Raw genomic sequence first — 14,575 nt, 5'->3', positions numbered from 1 at the left:
GTTCAATTTTCTGGTGCACCATACTTGTAAGGAAGTCCGTGGGGATATGCTCCATAACTAACCTACCTCACCCAGAGAAACCTGGGTGATTTTTCGACACCTAGCTCATCAGAATGTTCTTCCTCAGACAAAATGAAAGAATACTAAACAAATTCTGTCCAAACAGGGAAGATTTGGCAAACCCAAGAGGTGGGACACCGGATCTACCTTGACCTCGGTTCCCAAGACCCCTTTCAAAACACTCGCTATAGCGCCCCAATACCTACGAAGCTTGTGGCACAAGAAATGAATAAGAGTACCTGTATCTATTTTACATTTGGAATGCACTAGAGATGCTCCTGTCTTAAATTTTGCAAGCTGCTCCAATGCCAAATAAACCTGCGGAGTACCTTCAATTGCGTAGCCTGCACCCGACTGCAAATCGAAATTTTCCTTACGTTCTCCCAAATATCCTTCCATTCCTCTGGTGAGCTCGCCACCCCCAATTTCAGAGCCCAGATTCCACACAACTGCTTCAAGACACTACCTCCTAATGCTTTACAACTTTTAACAGTGGTGTAATGTCTCCTCTATGTGAAATTTTTTTAAAAACTTCAGTTAATACTATACGTAGATGGAACATGATGCTAACAAAATCAGCAAAAGGGGCATGGGATGTTTCCTGTCAAACTCATATCACATGATGTATAGTTCAAACTTTTCACTTCACTGTCTGGAAATAATATGTTCTAGCTATTACTGTCTGGCCAAGGAATATCCGGAGAAGTCACTAATATTTTGACAAAAAAAAAATGAATTCATGGCCTTTGCCTGATTTGAAAATTAAAACTACAAAAAGTTTTGGAATTACTCAACAAACCTGACACCATCTGTGGAAAGAAAAAAAGCTAATGTCTCTGGTTAATGACCCTTCATTAAAACATGATCTTCAACCTGAAAATGTTAACTTTGATTCTCTCCAGATAATTCCTGAAATTCTGAATATTTCAAGTATTTTCTGCTTTCATTTCGGATTTCCAGCATTTGCATTGGGAATCGAATCTAAAAGATTAAATATCAATGACAAATACGTTTTGCACAGATTTTTGCAACAATCAGCCACACTAGAGGCCAAGATTGTTAGTTAAAATTTCTGGTCTACACTTTGAGCAGCTGTAGTTAGTTTCTTGGCAAGTATAATGAAATTCAGTAGACAAGTCACATGTACTCTAAACAAAGCTAATAGGTTACTGAATATATTTTCACAAGCCCATCAAATCACAACCTAAATCAGAAAAAATGGATCAACAAAACTTACAAATAGGGGTAACAATGATTTCTGGAGCTTCGAACCAAAATGCAGATTGCTGCTTATCTTGATCAATAGTTCCCATTTTGTTGAATTGTATTAAATAATTAAGGCAGAAGATTATGAAGATGACAAACAGCAAAATGGTGCAAATCTCCTTTTCGTTTTACCCCATGTTCTACAAGCATTGAAGTCCCTTTTGTTTGCTGCATGATACAAAGCGAACAGAAAACATGATTTTGTTTCAGATAATTTTGCATTGGGAATTTTTAAGAAAATCATTAACAACAGCAGAAAATATTAAGAGTATTTATTTTTCAAGAAAAGGAAAAGGTAAATAAGGTAAGTAATAAGGTAAGTAAGTAAAAAAGGTAAGTAATCTAATCTAATCTAATCTAATCTAATCATTCATGTAAATACAAATAGCAAAAAACAGGTTTTTGGTCTCCTAGCTTTGTGAATCAGCATTTTGGTGCAGAACCAGAAAAGCATAATGATTGTTCCACTGTAGTTGTAAACAGGTCCATAATCAACAAAACATAAGATAGGGTTCTCAGCAAAGAAAGAATGAGACAGGGATAAACAGTGAGTTGTGTTTCCAGGCACTTGTAACCAGTACTTTTATACTTTCAGTGATCCCAGATTTGTTAAAGACATCTAAGCCTGGAAATAAGAATGGCCTGACAGACGCTTCACTCTAGAGAAACAAAAAATTATGAATGGAATCCTCCTCTTCCCTCTAAATAAAATCAAAGCAAAAGAAGGTTTTTGTCCCCCTCTAATGCTTCACCACAGGATCACACATTCTCTCTCAAATTCACTGTTTATACTCAACTTTACAGATAGCAAATTACAAAGATTATTTTTCAGACTAATCACTAGCTATACACAGCAAACTTTCTGTTAAATAAAGGTAATAAGCTTTTAAAATATTGTGGTTTAATATGTGTCTGCAAGTGACAATTCAAACTTAAATCCTGCAAAATTTAAAGGAATAAGAAGCTAGCATATTCATGGGAACAAACTTTATTTTATTACAGAAAGCATGTTTTAATGAAGCCATAGCTGCTTCAAGCATGCTGCAATAACAGGAGAAATTCCTCTGCTACTTTACTTTATTGTGTAAATCTTCAAATCCTGGTATGTACACTTTTCATTGCTCAATTAATTATATACCCCCTCCCAGCCTCACACCACACAATACTGTTGGAACAGTAAGACAATTCTACTCTGCTGCTTCATAACTACACTATTAGAGTTATCATACGTTTCTTCAAATGAATTGGAGTACTAAGCACTGCTTCTCCTTTCTACATCAATGGTAATAATTGCTGTTTCACCTTATTCCCTCTTTTACTGATAGCTATTTACCCCCATTGGTCATTTGCACTTAACTAATTTCACGCAATCTTGATCCATGTAAGTTGGCTTCCCAACACAGGAACAAAAAAAAAAGGAACCTCTGATGGATGTTCATCAACCTAAAACATTAACTGGGCTTCTCGCTCCACAAACAATGCCTGGCCCAAGTATTTCTAGAATTTTGTTTCAATTTCAAGAATGAAGATTTCTGTAATTCTCTAACTACTGTCTCAATAATCTATCCGCTATCACCAGTAGAAGTTGCACTATTCGAAGAAATGTTCACCCTTTAACAACAAAACAGAACACCTAATCATCTAATCAGATTTTATGGGTTTTTTTACTAACTGGTACTGTTTGTTTCATACTTCATGTATTGTTTGGAATCCAGGTATCCTTCCAGTAAAGCTGTCCTTTCCACTGTTGCTGCACTAGATCATTTACACATACCGACATGCACCCTATCCACCTGTCAGTACACACATGATTCCTTCCACTTCCACATCATTGTTGTGGATCTTGTTTCCTGCCTCATTTTACCAGACACTCCCAACTCCGAACCAGTCATCACTCAGGCCAAGCATGTGCTCAGAAGAATCGATCAGAAATCAGAAGCAACCAGGGCTCAGTAGAGGTGCAATAAACACAATAGTGAGGGCATAAAGAGGGTCAGTGAACAGGAGGCAGCAAACAGGATGGTAAGGGATTAGGAGGAGTGGAGGCCAACAGAGGTCTGGATGTGACGCAGAGTAAAGCAGACATAATAAAGACTCAGAAGAGGGGTGGTAAATGAAAGCTGACAAGACAGACACACAATGTCAGCAACAGGAAACAATATAGACTGACTAATTGCCAAGTGCGGCAACCAGAACTTGTTTCTAGTGAATCTACTCTGCACTCCTCAAGAACAACATATTCATTGCAGGCTGTTATAATCAGAACTGCTTGTTATACTGTAGGTGCGATCTAAGGCAGGATTTAAACATGACCTCTACACTCCCTTGTATTCAATTCCTCTGGTTAGAAAAGGTAAATATTCCATTAGACATTTTGAATTTTTTTTATTATTATTTGTTCATAGCACATGGACATTGCTAGCTAGGTCAGAATTTATTGTCAATCCTTATTGTCTCAGAGGACAGTTAGAATGTAAGCCAGACCAGGTAAGGATGACAGATTTCCTTCCCTGAAGGACATCACTGAACTAAATCGGTTTTTACAATAATCAAAAGGTCATTACAAGGTCACCACTGAGGTAGTCCATGTTACTTGGAAATGAACCTTGCATTCTGGATTACCGGAAACGAAACAATATATGAGCAGGCATGTCTTGTTGCAATTAACCAGGACCTTCTGAGACCACATTTCGATGTTGTATGCAACTTTGGCCTCAGCTGAGGAAGGACTTTCTTGCTATAAAGGGATTACAGCAAATGTTTACCAGATTTATTCCTGGGATGGCAGGACTAACATACGACGAGAATTGGAATCAGTTAGGCTTACATTCTGAAGTTCAGAAGAATAAGTTGTGTGGGGGGAGGGGTAGGAAATCTCATAGAAACCAATACAAATCCAACAAAACTAGACAGGGTAGATGCAGGAAGGATGTTCCCAATGGCAGAGGAGTCAGGAACTAGGGATCACAGTCTAAGAATAATGGGGTATACCATTTAGGGCTGAGATGAGAATAAGTGTCTTTACCCAGCCAGTGGAACTCACTATTACTGAAAGCAGTTGAGGCAAAACATGATTTCAAGGGAGGAGTTGAATATTGCACTTGAGGGCTAAAGAGATCAAAAGACTACGGAGGAAATACAGGAACTAACTATTGAGTTGAACAATCAGCCATGATTGAAGGGCTGAGTGGCCTACTCCTACTTTACATGTTTCCATGAAAGATGCCTTAAAAATAACTTGCATTTATATCAGAGCATGCACATGAGATTAAACGTACAAATTTCCAGTACAATATCTATAGCTCAGTTATACGTTTCATAAACTTGTCAAGTTATCAGGAAAGAGTTATGGATATTTTTCATCAACACAAGAAATAATTTTTAAATAAACATTTTTTTCCAATGAGCCATATTATAAAACCTTACTGTAAAATACTCCAATAACTAGACTGCACATGACAAAAGTGTAAAACTACATGAAAATCTAAAGGTGAAGCCAAATTTTAAGCAAAAGTTCAATTTGTTCAAAAACTAAATTCAACTTTTCTTAAATGACTAATCATTGCTATTTCAGTAATTTCAAAAATGATTCTGCTTACTTAACTGGTATTTCAAAACTTGCTACCTAATTAACAAAGCATGCACGAAAAGTCCTAAATTCCCCAATTACACTAAATTAGGCAGTTTAAAACTTTCAAAGTCAATAATACATTTTTCTGAAAATAACATTAACAGTTCAGTCCGCAAATCAATTGTAATTTTGATTAGCATAGATTCAATATTTACTGAATATTGAGACTATTTTCTTTTAAATTCAGTGTTTTACGCGATCTATTCACTCCCTTGCTAAGTCACCAACCTGTAGCTTCTCACTGAAACAGCAGTCTCAATTCTCATTTGAATTTACACTGCATGAAGTAACAAAATCAAATGGAACAAGCTGTTTTCATTGCTAACTTTATCCTTTAAACTGAAAGCTGGTTTGAAGTAATAACATTGAAAAATGCATAATGGCAACAATTTTAAACTATAGGTAGCTCTCCTTTAACACACATTTACTAAACACGATTTTGTGGTAACACAATTTGTGAATTACGGACTTTTTATTATTAAAGCGAACTCCCATTCACTGTTACACAATTCTATCCCCAGCACTAGCTGCACAGTAAAACCCAGCCTCAGGGTCCTCAGTCTTCAAAACGCAAATTTAGTGTGTTCAATTAAAAACAGGAACATAATCAGCTCAGCAAGCCTTGAAATTTAGCTTGAAACCAGGAATTGTAGTCTACGTTTAGAACAAATTTTATTTCAAACCGGGTTGAATCTTGAGGAGGACTGGACTTCCACGTCAGCATCACGTGGTCAGTTGGCTCGTGCGCTTTCTGGTGAAGAGCTTCATGAAAGGTACGCTGCTGTAGCCAGTGATTTAATGTGTTAAGATTACTGTATTATTTCATTAAAATATACGATTTAAAGATTTATTTAGACTGTACGATCGTTCGTGTTAGGCTAACTCCTATTTTTTTCGATTTTTACTTTTTTTTGGTGTTTTGCCCCAGGCCCATTTTTCCCATAGGCCCCATTATTTATATTGCACGATTTTCTATAACATTGTTTATAGAAGAATCATTGAATCATAGAATCCCTACAGTGTGGAAACAGGCCCTTCAGCCCAACAAGTCCACACTGACCCTCTGAAGAGTAACCCACCCAGACCCTATTCCCTACTCTATTATCCTATATTTACCCTTGACTAATGCACCTAACCTACATATGCCTGAACACTATGGGCAATTTAGCGACCAATTCACCTACCTGCACATCTTTGGAATGTGGGAAGAAACCAAAGCACTCAGAGGAAACCCACACAGACACTGGGAGAATGTGGAAACTCCACACAGACAGTTGCCCGAGGCAATTTGTACATGGCACAAGCTGGTTTGAGTATCTACATCTGGCATTTAAGCCATTCCTCTTTGAAACCTTAAACTATTTTTCTTGCATCAATAAATTCATCATTTTCCAAAAACAGGAATTCTTTCTACAAAATCCAAACTCAATTCTTTCAGATGGCGAAAATCTGTTTCACCGCAGTGCATAAATACAAATGTTACTCAAACACTGTACTAAATTTGTTTTTCTTGCAGCAACCTAAATAGTTTCAATTAGATTGCACAAAAAGCATATGAAACTTGGAAAACATCAGGAAGTAGTACAACTGGATATTAACAGGACAGAGATGGATTTGTGGAGTAATTAGAAAGGAGAAAATCAGACCCAGCACATCATGGGGTCAGTGAAGATTGACAGAGCATTGAAGAAAGCAATTGCGTGGAGATTAAAATGGTATGGGAGAAAAAGGAAATATGGCACGATGAGTAATGGAGATGAGACTGCCAAGAATATGGCCCAAGGCCAGATGGAAAGACGTAGTCACAAGAGCCTTAAAAGCAGTGGACTGCTGAGGAACAGGTGACTGACAGAAGATGGAGAAGGGTAATCAACCAGCATTGTGGTAATCCCAATGGAAACAGGTGAAGCAAGAGATGATTTAACGATATTCAAATTTTTGTTTCTCAGTAGTACCAAAATCAGACTAATATGCACCAGGCTAACATTTCCACAGATGTATATGTAAAGCATTACTTCAGTACATATTTCTTTTTTATCATACAAATCTTCTCCAGCAATCCCTCACCCCTGCCCAGTCAGGTTGTTTTAGTCAGTTGTGGGACGTGGGTGTCACTGGCTGGCCAGCATTTATTGATTATTCCCAGTTGCACCTGAGAAGGTGGTGGTGAGCTGTTGTCTTGAACTGCTGCAGTCCATTTGCTGTAGATAACCCAGTGCCCTTAGGCAGGGAATTCCAGGATTGTGACCCAGTGCGTTGAAAAAACAAGAAAATATTTCAAAGTCAGGACGGTGGTGTTCCCATGTATTTGCGGTCCTTTTCCTTCTAAATGGAGGTGGTTGTGGGCCTGAAAGCTGCTGTCTGAGGATCATTATCAAATTTCTGCAATGCATCATGTAGATAGAAGCATCAGTGCTTGCTGAACGTCAGCCCTGGATGGAGTGGATGCTTGTGGATATGGTACCAATCAAGCCGACTGTTTTGTCCTGGATGGTGTCAAGTTTCTTGAGTGTTGTTGGAGCTGCATCCATCCACGCAACATTCCTGAACTCTGCTTTGATAATAGACAGGCTTTGGGGAGTCAAGAGGCAAGTTACTCACTGCACTCTTCCTAGCCTCTGACCTACTGTTGTAGCTAATGTTGTTGTTGCCTCATCCAATTGAGTTTCTGGTCAGTGGTAACCCACAGAATATTGATAGTGGAATATTCAATGATCGTAACGCCACTGAATATCAAGGGACAGTGGTTAAATTCTCTTACTGGAGGTGGTCTTAGCCTGGCATTTATGTGGCACAAATGTTACTTGCCACTTGTCAGCTTGAGCTTCGATATTGTCCTGATCTCACTGCATTTGTACATGGACTGCCTCAGTTCCCAAGGAGCTGCAAATGGTATATACATTGTCGATGATTGCACATCCCCACTTCTGAACTTATCATCGAGGGAAACCAATGTAGCAGCTGAAGACGCTTTGGCCTGGGATTTTCAGACAAAGACTCTATGGTCCTTGTCTGATTCAACAGCTTGTAATTTTTCAGTATGCACAGAAAAGAGGAAAAGGAGAATAATTGCACAGACTATTACATTAGTCTTTAAAAGAATGCTACCAATGTTTCCTTCCTAAGTTTTGCCAAAGGATTTCTTACATCTCTCCAGATATTGATCTTGTTCATCTACATTCATTCGATCATTAGCCACGTACCACAAATAGTGCAAAAGAAAAATCACATGCTATTCCATTTACAGTGATTTAAATATTTTTCTGCAGGTGGATTTGAAAACAAAGAACTTAGTAAAATCTGGGATACTCATATGACATACAATGTTCAATTCAATGGTAAGAAGCAACCCCTCAGCTCGTGCCAAAGATTCAACTGCACAGACAAGAATACAAACTGGATTGCAGCATACAGAGCAATAGGAACACTGAACCTGGGGATCCGCTAGGTTGCCTAGTCAGAAACACACTCATCACAGTTAGGTACATAACTTGAGCTGACATCTGGGCTCATCAGTCCTCCTTATTCATGCCAACTAAAATCTTAAAAGAGACTCATCCAAGAAGATACCATCTCTGGCCTATTTCCAATTGCAAACCCTTTAGATGAAATAATAAACAGATTCCATCATTTGGAATCTTCTCAATATGTATTGATTCTTTTCATTATGTCAGGTACACAGCCATTTAAGTCAAAGCTTTCCAAGAGGAAACCTGTATCTAGTTCATTGCAAATCCCCAGACAGGACCCATTAGAGGAATGTATGCTTCTCTGCCCCCACATGCTAGATCTTTTAACACACCAATGTTCAGAAATTATCCTACAGACACCAACTTTGCACTCTGTCTTACGTACCAACTTGGCCAAACACTGCTTCCATACGAGCTTTCCCATGTAAACTTACAGATATCAAAAATTCACAATGTCGAGATATTTACCCACTGCATGCATCAGTTCAATTTACACCACCAGCCCTGCTTCAGTAGACCACCCACATCCTGTTCTGCATAGGCCACACCCCTGTTCCAGTGGCCCCTCAAACACACGCCGCACCACTGCTCCAGTGGCCCCTCCAGGACAGACCGTTCCTTGCTCCATCGGCCCCCGGACAGACCGTGCCCCTGCTCCATTGGCCCCCGGACAGACCGTGCTCCTGCTCCATCGGCCCCCGGACAGACCGTGCTCTTGCGTCATTTGTCCCATCGGCAAAAGTGAGGACTGCAGAAACTGGAAACCAGAGTTTAAATCAGAGCAGTGCTGGAAAAGCACAGCAGGTCAGGCAGCATCTGAGAACCAGGAAAATCCACGTTTCGGGCAAAAGCTCTTCAACAGGAAAGGAGGCAGAGGGCCTGCAGGGTGGAGAGATAATGGGGGGGGGGGCGGCGGTGTGCTGGGGAGAAGATAGCAAAGAGTACAAGAGGTGCAATAGGTGAATGGGGATGGAGGTGATAGGTCAATGGGGAGGGTGAATCGGATAGGTGAGAAGGGTGATTGGCAGGTAGGATAGGTCGTGAGGACAGTACTAAGCTGGAAGGTTGGAAGGTGGGGAAATGAGGAAACTGGTGAAGTCCACAATGATGCCCTGGGGTTGAAGTGCTCCAAGGCGGAAGATTAGGCGTTCTTCCTCCAGGCAGCAGGTGGTGAGGGAGCGGTGGTGGAGGAGGCCCAGGACCTGCACGTCCTCGGCAGAGTGGGAGGAGTTGAAATGTTGGGCCACGGGGTGGCGGGGTTGATTGGTGCGGGTGTCCCGGAGATGTTCCCTGAAGTGCTCTGCGAGGAGACATCCTGTCTCCCCAATGTTGAAGAGACCGCATCGGGAGCAACAGATACAATAAATGACATTAGTGGATGTGCAGGTAAAACTTTGGATGTGGAAGGCTCCTTTGGGGTCTTGGATGGTGGTGAGGGAGGAGGTGTGGGCGCAGGTTTTGCAATTCCTGCTGTGGCAGGGTAGGGTGCCAGGACGGGAGGGTGGGTTGTTGGGGGGCGTGGACCTGACCAGGTAGTCATGGAGGGAATGGTCTTTGCGGAAAGCGGAAAGGGGTGGGGAGGGAAATATATCCCTGTTGGTGGGGTCCATTTGGAAGTGGCGGAAATGTCGGTGGATGATGCATTTAATGCGAAGGTTGGTAGGGTGGCAAGTGAGAGCTGGGAGGGGGTTCTATCCTTGTTATGATTGGAGGGGTGGGGTTGGAGGGGGAAGGTGTGGGATGTGGAGGAGATGCGTTGGAGGGCATCTTCAACCACATGGGAAGGGAAATTGCAACGTCTAAAAAAGGAGGCCATCTGGTGTCCTGTGGTGGAACTGGTCCTCCTGGGAGCAGATACGGCGGAGGCGGAGGCAGAGGAATTGGGAATACAGGATGACATTTTGCAAGAAGTAGGGTGGGAAGAGATGTAATCCAGGTAGCTGTGGGAGTCGGTGGGTTTGCAAAAAATGTCCGTGTCAAGTCGGTCGTCATAAATGGAGATGGAGAGGTCCAGGAAGGGGAGGGAGATGTCAGAGATCGTCCAAGTGAATTTAAGGTCGGGTGCAACCTTAACTGCTCAACCTTCTCCATTCCCTGCCTGTATTCCATCTGCCCCAGGACAGACCATACCCCTGCTCCATTTACCCCACGACAAACAGTGCCTCTGCCCCCAGACCATGCCCCAGCTCCATCGGCCCCAGGACACACCGTGCCCCAGCTCCATCGGCCCCAGGACACACCGTGCCCCAGCTCCATCGGCCCCAGGACACACCGTGCCCCAGCTCCATCGGCCCCAGGACACACCGTGCCCCAGCTCCATCGGTCCCAGGTCAGACCGTGCTCTTGCTCCATCAGCCCCACGACAGACCGTGCCCCTGCTCCATCCGCCCAATGACAGACCGTGCCCCAGCTCCATCTGCCCAATGACAGACCGTGCCCCAGCTCCATCTGCCCAATGACAGACCGTGCCCCAGCTCCATCTGCCCAATGACAGACCGTGCCCCAGCTCCATCTGCCCCAGGTCAGACCGTGCTCTTGCTCCATCAGTCCCACGACAGACTGTGCCCCTGCACCATCTGCCCCCAGACCATGGCCCTGCTCCAAATGCCCCCAGACAGACCGTGCCCCTGCTCCATTTACCCCACGACAGACCGTGCCCCTGCTCCATCTGCGCAATGACAGACCGTGCTCTTGCTCCATCAGCCCCAGGACAGACCGTGCTCTTGCTCCATCTGCCCCAGGACAGACCGTGCCCTTGCTCCATCTGCCCAATGACAGACCGTGCCCTTGCTCCATCTGCCCAATGACAGACCGTGCCCTTGCTCCATCTGCCCAATGGCAGACCGTGCCCTTGCTCCATCTGCCCAATGGCAGACCGTGCCCTTGCTCCATCAGCCCCAGGACAGACTGTGCTCCTGCTCCATCTGCCCAATGACAGACCATGCCCCTGCTCCATCTGCCCAATGACAGACCGTGCTCCTGCTCCATCTGCCCAATGACAGACCGTGCCCCTGCTCCATCTGCCCAATGACAGACCGTGCTCTTGCACCATCAGCCCCAGGACAGACCGTGCCCCTGCTCCATCTGCCCAATGACAGACCGTGCTCTTGCTCCATCTGCCCAATGACAGACCGTGCTCTTGCTCCATCTGCCCAATGACAGACCGTGCTCTTGCACCATCAGCCCCAGGACAGACCGTGCCCCTGCTCCATCTGCCCAATGACAGACCGTGCTCTTGCACCATCTGCCCAATGACAGACCGTGCCCTTGCTCCATCTGCCCCAGGTCAGACCGTGCTCTTGCTCCATCTGCCCAATGACAGACCGTGCTCTTGCTCCATCTGCCCAATGACAGACCGTGCTCTTGCACCATCAGCCCCAGGACAGACCGTGCCCCTGCTCCATCTGCCCAATGACAGACCGTGCCCTTGCTCCATCTGCCCAATGACAGACCGTGCCCCTGCTCCATCTGCCCAATGACAGACCGTGCTCTTGCTCCTTCAGCCCCAGGACAGACCATGCCCCTGCTCCATCTGCCCAATGACAGACCGTGCTCCTGCTCCATCTGCCCAATGACAGACCGTGCCCTTGCTCCATCTGCCCAATGACAGACCGTGCTCTTGCTCCATCAGCCCCAGGACAGACCGTGCCCTTGCTCCATCTGCCCAATGACAGACCGTGCTCTTGCTCCATCTGCCCAATGACAGACCGTGCCCTTGCTCCATCAGCCCCAGGACAGACCGTGCTCCTGCTCCATCTGCCCAATGACAGACCATGCCCCTGCTCCATCTGCCCAATGACAGACCGTGCCCCTGCTCCATCTGCCCAATGACAGACCGTGCTCTTGCTCCATCAGCCCCAGGACAGACCGTGCCCCTGCTCCATCTGCCCAATGACAGACCGTGCTCTTGCTCCATCTGTCCCAGGTCAGACCGTGCTCTTGCTCCATCTGCCCAATGACAGACCGTGCTCTTGCTCCATCTGCCCAATGACAGACCGTGCTCTTGCACCATCAGCCCCAGGACAGACCGTGCCCCTGCTCCATCTGCCCAATGACAGACCGTGCCCTTGCTCCATCGGCCCAATGACAGACCGTGCCCATGCTCCATCTGCCCAATGACAGACCGTGCTCTTGTTCCATCAGCCCCAGGACAGACCGTGCCCCTGCTCCATCTGCCCAATGACAGACCGTGCTCTTGCTCCTTCAGCCCCAGGACAGACCGTGTCCCTGCTCCATCTGCCCAATGACAGACCGTGCCCCTGCTCTATCAGCTCCAGGACAGACCGTGCCCCAGCTCCATCTGCCCAATGACAGACCGTGCCCTTGCTCCATCTGCCCAAATGACAGACCGTGCCCCTGCTCTATCAGCTCCAGGACAGACCGTGCCCCAGCTCCATCGGCCCCAGGACAGACCGTGCCCCAGCTCCATCTGCCCCAATGACAGACCGTGCCCCTGCTCTATCAGCTCCAGGACAGACCGTGCCCCAGCTCCATCGGCCCCAGGACAGACCGTGCCCCAGCTCCATCTGCCCCAATGACAGACTGTGCCCCTGCTCCATCAGCTCCAGGACAGACCGTGCCCCAGCTCCATCTGCCCCAGGACAGACCGTGCCCCAGCTCCATCTGCCCCAATGACAGACCGTGCTCTTGCTCCATCTGCCCAATGACAGACCGTGCCCCAGCTCCATCTGCCCCTGGACAGACCGTGCCCCAGCTCCATCTGCCCCTGGACAGACCGTGCCCCTGCTCCATCTGCCCCTGGACAGACCGTGCCCCAGCTCCATCTGCCCCAGGACAGACCGTGCCCCAGCTCCATCTGCCCCTGGACAGACCGTGCCCCTGCTCCATCTGCCCCTGGACAGACCGTGCCCCAGCTCCATCTGCCCCAGGACAGACTGTGCCCCAGCTCCATCTGCCCCAGGACAGACCGTGCCCCTGCTCCAACTGCCCAATGATAGACCGTGCCCCAGCTCCATCACCTCCAGGACAGACCGTGCCCCTGCTCCATACACTGAAGGTGCAGTGCCTCCACCCAGTGCTGGGTATCCCCGGTCCGGTTCATTAATGGTTTCTCCTCCCCCTATGTTCCTTACCTGGCAGGGGCAGTGTCTCAGTCTCCGGGGTAACGTACCCGCTCATCACTGCCTCCAGCCTGCGGCTCCGTCGTACCCTCCGGCTCGCGGGAGCGGCGGCCAAGCATCGCGAGAGCGCGCCACCGCCCATTCGGCGGGAGCACGCGCAAGCCGGGGCCGCCTGAAAACCGAGCGCGCGCGCGCCGCGGCTCGGCGGGGCTGGGGCTGGGGACCGAGCCACTCGTTTGGGCGCGTTTTAGGTCGTTGCACGAGGACGGACGACGGGTACGCGCACTGGTCACGCTCGCGACTGCGCCCCGGCGTTTGCAGTAGGCGGCGGACGTTAATCGGCGGCGGTGTTTTTGCTGCTCAAATTGGAATGACATGAGTCAGAAATAATTACACAATAACCAGGTTTGTTTCCTCTGAGGAAGCACTGTCATCATTAATCATCAGGGATTATAACTTGTTGATGCTGACCTCTGTAAGAACCTCAACATTCATCACCCCCCCCCCCCCCTCCTCGTCCAAGTGGCGCATGTTTCTCTGAAATATCGTGAACAGTGCTGTTGTTTCTGAGACGTGAAATAAATCACCGGTCGGCCGATTTAAAAAAGAAAGAAATCCTCCCGTGATTTATTTTTGTTGGAGGGTCACGGCGAGGCAAACTGTATCTTAATTAATCAGACGTCAGATTTAGCAACGAAAACAGTAATTGCTGGGAGAACTCAGCAGGTCTGACAGCATCTGTGGAAGAAAAGCAGAATTAATGTGACTCTCCTTCAGAACACACATTTGGTTTTGAGAATGTTCCATCCCACCCTTCCTTAAAAAAAAGAGACCTGTCATCTGCTTTGTGCACCTTGCTTGTCCAATTTCTTGCAGCACTACAGTGCCTATATCTCAAAAGTACCTATGGTGTAGTAATAGTCGATCTCATTTTTGGTCTCGTTTTAGATCAAATAATCTGGAATTTTCCGTATATTTCGTGTAAAAGTCAACCCTAGTTCTTCACAATAACAGATCAATGTTTATGAGTCAGTGTGCCAGCTCAAGCTTTCCACTCTGCCGGTTTG

The 14,575-nt window shown here is 46.1% G+C and overlaps 1 protein-coding gene across 10 annotated transcripts in view; it reads right to left on the bottom strand.

The window, feature by feature from the left end:
- dagla (diacylglycerol lipase, alpha) overlaps positions 1-13,755 on the bottom strand; it is a 357,270-nt gene extending 343,515 nt beyond the window's left edge. For all 10 annotated transcript variants that reach the window (XM_072592163.1, XM_072592162.1, XM_072592161.1 and 7 more), the window contains exon 1: positions 13,521-13,755. The gene's annotated coding sequence lies outside the window, so the exon portion shown is untranslated. The remainder of the gene's footprint in view (positions 1-13,520) is intronic.
- Positions 13,756-14,575: the final 820 nt, after the last annotated feature.

The sequence above is a fragment of the Chiloscyllium punctatum genome, chromosome 22 (assembly GCF_047496795.1).
Source record: "Chiloscyllium punctatum isolate Juve2018m chromosome 22, sChiPun1.3, whole genome shotgun sequence".
In the NCBI taxonomy this organism is placed as follows: Eukaryota; Metazoa; Chordata; class Chondrichthyes; order Orectolobiformes; family Hemiscylliidae; genus Chiloscyllium; species Chiloscyllium punctatum.
The sequence above is the reverse complement of the archived record's forward strand: the minus strand, read 5'-3'. Positions and strand labels throughout refer to the sequence as shown.